The sequence below is a fragment of the Aquila chrysaetos genome, chromosome 16 (assembly GCF_900496995.4).
Source record: "Aquila chrysaetos chrysaetos chromosome 16, bAquChr1.4, whole genome shotgun sequence".
NCBI lineage: Eukaryota > Metazoa > Chordata > Aves > Accipitriformes > Accipitridae > Aquila > Aquila chrysaetos.
Genome location: NC_044019.1, coordinates 7840973 through 7847939, shown reverse-complemented (window position 1 = coordinate 7847939; position 6967 = coordinate 7840973).

The following is a 6967-nucleotide window of genomic DNA, read 5'->3' as shown; positions in this document are numbered from 1 at the left end:
GGAGAAAAAGAAGTAGATAGGAAGGGGCCTGAAGGTGAAAAAACCTGCCTGAAAGAAGCAAGATCTCCCAGGAGGGATCACAATTCCTCAGTCCCGGTGGGAGAAACTACAGCTAGTTTGAGACTGACCCAGACGGGCACTGCCAGATGCCATCTAATCTGCAGGGCGCATGTGGTGCCCCAGTATTTGGTCCCAGAGCAGCTCTGAGGTCCCCACGTGTGTCACCACTGTCTGGCCGCGTCCCTTTGTTACTTCAGAAACTCTTCTTTTACTGTTCAATTCCACCATCTAGTGGACATTTATTTCTAGCGAAGACACAGGGCAGCCATCCGCTGGGCAAGAGGGGAGGACAAGAGCTAGAACAGAACTTAAAGTACACTATGCACCTTCTTCAAACAGCTGTTATTCCTGCATTATCTTGCATCTTCTGTAAGATCTGCCCAAACCTCTTTGTTACTCAGGGTAACAGATGCGTTCACTTTGCATTTTGGGGAAAACCTGATCAAGTTCAGAGCAAAAGTGTAGGCTCAGTAAAGGATTTGAACACTACACAAATCCTGTATTAATCCTGCACATGGAAACCTAAAGGAGCCATACAGAAGACCCAACGGGAACATCGTGCTATGTGAAAGTGGTGATGACCCCACTTGTAAAAGGAGATTTTTCTTCCCAAATCGAACTCTGTACAGTCTGCTTGACACTTGCCAATGACGCCACATCACCCCTGTTAAGTAAGTTTATCGCAATGAAACATCAGATGAAATCCAGTGGTCAGCACAGCCTGAATACCAAACACAGAAGAGCTTCTCCAGCATGTTCCAAGGCCTGGGTGACCACTGCAGTGGCTTTGATCCACATTTTGACAGGAATGGGTCAGGAGAAATTAAAAACCTGGGATTTCTACAGTCTTCTCTACAGAAGAAAGAGCAGTGTCATACCTCAGGTAGTACATGCCTCCATTACTAAGAGAGAACTGCCACTGCCACCACTGAAGAAGCCTTTTAGTAGATGTTTGGATCACAGTAGGAACTATATCATCACTGTTTCAGCAGCCACAGTAAGAACTGAGGGTGACTCTGGAGAACGGCAGATGACAGTCACTCTTATGTCTTGATTTTTAGCTGCCTGCAACATTCTGCATTAAAAACAGCCAACGATGGTTTCCACAGGTACTCAGAGGCAGTCCAGGGCACTTCAGCAGCATGTGAGATGATAGAATAGAATAGACTACTTCAGCTGGAAGGGACCTACAATGATCACCTAGTCCAACGACCTCACCAGTTCAGGGCTGTCCAAAAGCTAAAGCATGTTATTAAGGGCATTGTCCAAGCTGAGAGGTTTGGGGCATTGACCACCTCTCTAGGAAGCCTGTTCCAGTGTTTAACCACTCTCTCGGTAAAGAAATGTTTCCTAACGTCCATTCTAAACCTTCCCTGGTGCAGCTTTGAACCATTCCCAAGCATCCTGTCACTGGATCCCAGGGAGAAGAGATCAGCACTGCCCTCTCCACATCCCCTCCTTGGGAAGTTGTAGGGAGCAATGAGGTCACCCCTCAGCCTCCTTCTCTCCAAACTAGACAAACGCAGAGTCCTTAGCTGCTCCTCACAGGACATGCCTTCCAGCCCTCCACTAGCTTTGTTGCCCTCCTCTGGACACACTGAAGGACCTTCACATCCTTCTTAAATGGTGGGTCCCAGAACTGCACACAGTGCTCAAGGTGAGGCCGCACCAATGCTGAATACAGCAGGATAATCACCTCTTTTGACCGGCTGGTTCTACTGTCTTTGATGTACCCCAGGATGTGGTTTGCCCTCTTGGCTGCCAGGGCACACTGCTGGCTCCTATTGAGCTGACAGCAGGCTCCAGACGAGTCAGCAGTGTGCCCTGGCAGCCTGGAGATGCTCCATCTTGTCAACGGGAGGCTTTGTGAACTCCTCCCACTGAAGGGTAGCATTCGGACACATCCTCTGCACAGCATTTCAGGTTGCTTCTCACGGTTTGTAGTATATAGTGGTGTAAGTGCCACACAAACCAGCCGGATCTGCATGAATTACTGCTTTCTGCAGGTGTTTCTTCGGTGTGCCCTGCACTGCATAGAGGAGAGCAGAGGGGTGGAGTAGCTGCACCTCCCATACGTCTGCTAGTGCTGTGTAAATGTTGGTGCACGGCTGGGTGGTGCCAAAGCCTTCCTGTCTGGGAGGGTGCATCGGGGTAAATGTTTTGCAGTTTTCTGTGAAGTTCTCAAGCTGCACAGCACAGTCAAAAAAAAAAAAAAAAAGACAAATAAGAAGACTGAAAACTTTCATGAACAGCAATAAGGGCAAGCGGTAGGGTTTTAAGCAAAACAAAAGGGCATTTGATTTCACAAGGCTTGGAGGGTTTGGCTCACCGCAGATACTATATCAAGCTCTTAGGGGCAGATCAGAGCTGGCAATGGGCTCAGGCAGAGCAGGTGACAGAGCACTGGGGTGACAGCCAGCTGATTCAGCTTAAACTAGAAAGGACAGGGAGTGAGTGTCCAGCCTGCCCTTGCTGATTCCAGCCTTCTCCTGCAAAGACTTCTGCTGCCATCAAGAGATAGGTCAGGGTGGATGGGGATGGTGTCAGGGATGTCCTCACCCACACTGTTGGCATTTGGGGCATGTGGAGGGCATTTGGAGTAGGCAAAGAGTATGGAAGAGTATGAGCTGAAACCCACCCAACATGATACGACTGAGACAGGTGCTAAATGTAAATACCAGACATGTATGGTGATACGCAATACCAATAACAACAAAGACAAAATGTTTTCTCTGCAGTGCTGCCCAGTGGTGGGGTGGCAGTGAGCCCACATAGCTGCCAGACTCTCTCCACAGGGTCTCAGCCAAGCTCCTGGATATCCCATCACTGTCAGAAACACCGTAGTGCAGGGCCATCTTTAGCTGCTTCTTTCACCGGTCATAGAGCAGAAGAGTTACTGGGCTGAACTGATAACTCATTCTCAAAATCTTGTTGCAATAGGTCACATTTTCATCTTCAGGAGTGACCATGCTAAGAGGAGGCCGCAAAAGTCCTGACTGCGATAACTGTGTTCATCCTTACTAGAGAAGCAGATGCTTCTTGGATGTCAGCCATCCCTTCTCAGGGCAGCATCTCCGAGAGGTGCAAGCCTCTCCACTGTCTGTAAGAGGAGTATAAACAACTAGCTTAGGGGAACACATCTATGCTGTAGGCACTGAATACCACATCAGCCAAGTCAGGCACTTGTAATTCCATCTGTGCTTGCTTGTTCTTTTGAAACTCAGGCTTGTTTCAATACTTACAAACACAGCCCTGCTTATCACACACCACCCAGGGAACTGCTGCACGGTACCGCCTAGGCAGAGGGGGCTTCCTGCTTATCGAGTGGAACTAGAGCCAAGAAATATGGCAAAGTTCACAGTTGAAACTCTGTTTTGGCAGCAAGATCTCAGAATATGGGGCAACAGTGTGATTCAGGTTAGTGGACAACTGGCTTACACCTGAAGGCTTAAGATAATTGGTTCTGCATGGGCCTTAAATGGTGATCCTGATTAGCGAATGCAGAAATAGAGGCTACAAAGGCATAGCCCCAGTAGGAAAGCAGAACACTCCCATCACCTCCAGCACTGTGGAGACAGCCCTTTGAAATGGCAGGGAGAAAGAACATCATGAGGTGCACACATAGTGGCCTTATGGACACCACCATCTCGCATCAATCCCCTCAACACATCTGCCAAGGTACCTGTAGCACACCCCGTCTCACACCACACGAAGCTGACTTCACTGTCGATGCACCAAAGGAGGGCACACATCACCAATGTGCGACATTTTGCACTGACATGGCAAATAAAGTTCCATCACCTGCTTAAAAATGTTTGTGCACATTTCTCTTCTTCATCTGATAATTCTCCCTGGTACTCTTCGGATGGATTTATGAGGGCCTGCAGAAGCAGGTTCAGCAGGCCTCCTTTTGTTTGTAGATCAGGACTTGCATCTTGCAGATATTATAATTAGGCAAAATCAACTTTTCTGTGGACTTTTAAGGCAATCAAAGAAAAAAATACAAACCCAATGATGAACAAAGTGAACTTGTTAAGAAAAGCCCTCACTTGAAAAAAAAAAAGTTAAATGTACCTTTCAGAGAAAATACGAATCCCAATACCTATAATTGGGATTATAATACAATATAATGACAAACAATATCTTAATATATCAAAATACTAATATAATAATTTATTATTATTCTCATAATAATTAATATTATATACATATAATATGATAATAAGCATTTCCCTGCATCAATAGGCACCTAAACAATAAGGAAGTTCAAGTGAGTGTTTGAGGATTCCAGTATATTCTTTCCTTGCATAATCCCTGTAACACATTAATATTCACCAGAACTATGCCAGTCCTCTGAGCAATGCTTTGCAGTTAATTTGTTCTGCTGTGAATCAAATCCTGTTAAATAAACAGAATGGATCCATTTCATCTCGTTCACATTTCTGAAAGGAAAATATTCACAATCTGTATTCTACTGAGAGCTGAGAACAAGACATTATAAGGGCAAAACTTATTAAGGGCAAAACTAAGGGTGAAACAACACCACCACTCTTCCCCACTTCTCCAGAATTTTGCATAACTTGAGATATTTTTGATTGACTTTTCTGGGTCATTTATTCCACACCATTTAATGTTCACAATAGCTCCCACTGAGTGTAGTTATCTCTTAAGCACCACTGGATATCCGACCTCTGAGGCCTTAATTAGGCACTGAGGGAATGATTTATGTGTGTAAAAGGAGATGCTCACATTTTTGTTATGTACACCTCTGAAAGTAAGGACCTGCCTTCAGTCACAAAGCAGTTGCCACAGGCAGATATCTTACGCTCCACTCATGAAATGGGAAAACCTGGGACGCCTAGACCCAGCCCTGGAACAGCTCAGCCTCCCTGTGTCTCACTGGGATGTGCCACTGCATACTCACAGCCAGCTCACACAGACAGTGCACATACAACCCCCCACCCCCTTTCCTGCATTTGTGTCACCCCTTCATCAGACCCATCACCACTCCTTCCTTAAAAAAGGTGTTGGAAAATTATGTTCTTCTCAATTATGAGCTACTTGTGTAACAGAAGAAAGCAAGAGGAGCCCTTCATGGAGAAAAAAACCAGCACTGCCAGGCAATTTGAAAGCAAATGCTTTCTCAGAAGGCACCAGACACTGTGCACTACTCCTGTGCACAGTCACTGCACACCAGCAGCAAGGGGAAACCTCCTGCCTCTGGGGAAAGCAAGAGGCAGCTTTGCTCCTACAACTGATCAACACACAGAAGAACATGTCCACGGAGAAATATTCCGGCAGGCCAGATGAACACTGGAAGAGAAGATGACCGACAGTGACAGAATCCACCGTCACACACACATCCACAGCACAGGCAACAGACAGGTAACTGCCTGCAAGGAGGGCCTGGAACAGCATCCCCCCCACCACCCCCAATCCCCGGCACAGCCACCTGGGGACATGGCAATGTGTCTAAACCCACCTCACAGGCTGATAGGGCCTGCTCTGTGCTGGCCTCCACAAATGCCAGGTGACCTGGAATAGAATCACAGAATCATTTAGGTTGGAAAAGACCCTTAAAATCATCAAGTCCAACCTCAACCTGGGCTCACCTCGGTCCCCAGGCAGGACAATATATGCTTGCGAAATCAGTGCATGCCTCACTGTAGTGGGTTGACCCTGGCTGGACACCAGGTGCCCACCAGAGCTGCTCTATCACTCCCGCCTCAGCTGGACAGGGGAGAGAAAATATAACAAAAAGCTCGTGGGCTGAGACAAGGACAGGGAGAGATCGTTCGCCAATTACCATCACAGGCAAAACAGACTCAACTTGGGGAAATCAGTTTAATTTATTACCAATCAAATCAGAGCAGGATAATGAGAAATAATCCCAAATCTTAAAACCCCTTCCCCCTACCCCTCCCTCCTCCCTGGGTACAGCTTCACTCCCAGATTCTCTGCCTACCCCCCAGCGGCACAGGGGCACGGGGAATGGGGGTTGGGGTCAGTTCATCACACATCGTCTCTGCCGCTCCTTCCTCCTCAGGGGCAGGACTCATCACACTCTTTCCCTGCTGCAGCATGGGGTCCCTCCCATGGGAGACAGTCCTCCATGAACTTCTCCAGCGTGAGTCCTTCCCATGGACTGCAGTTCTTCATGAACTGCTCCAGCATGGGTCCCTTCCACAGGCTGCAGTCCTTCAGGCACAGACTGCTCTGGCGTGGGTCCCTTCCACAGGCTCACAAGTCCTGCCAGAAAACCTGCTCCAGCGTGGGCTCCATTCTCCATGGGGCCACAGGTCCTGCCAGGAGCCTGCTCCAGCACAGGCTCCCCACAGGGTCACAGCCTCCTTCGGGCACCCACCTGCTCCGGCGTGGGGTCCTCCATGGGCTGCAGGTGGATATCTGCTCCCCCGTGGACCTCCCTGGGCTGCAGGGGGACAGCCTGCCTCACCATGGTCTTCCCCACGGGCTGCAGGGGAATCTCTGCTCCGGCGCCTGGAGCACCTCCTCCCCCTCCTTCTGCACTGACCTGGGGGTCTCCAGGGTTTTTTCTCTTACATGTTCTCACTCCTCTCTCTGGCTGCAATTACTGCTGTGCAGGTGTTTTTTTCATCTTCTTAAATCTCTTATCCCAGAGGTACTAGAACCGTCGCTGATGGGCTCAGCCTTGGCCAGCGGTGGGTCTGTCTTGGAGCTGGCTGGCATTGCCTCTGCCAGACATAGGGGAAGCTTCTAGCATCTTTCCACAGAAGCCACCCCTGTAGCCCCCCCGCTACCAAAACCTTGCCACGTAAACCCAATATACTCACCCACACCAAATACTACTGCATCCGCTCACTCCACAGCAGAGAGGGTGCTCACACTTCCCATGCTGGACAGGAACCCCCAGGCAAAAACCTCAACT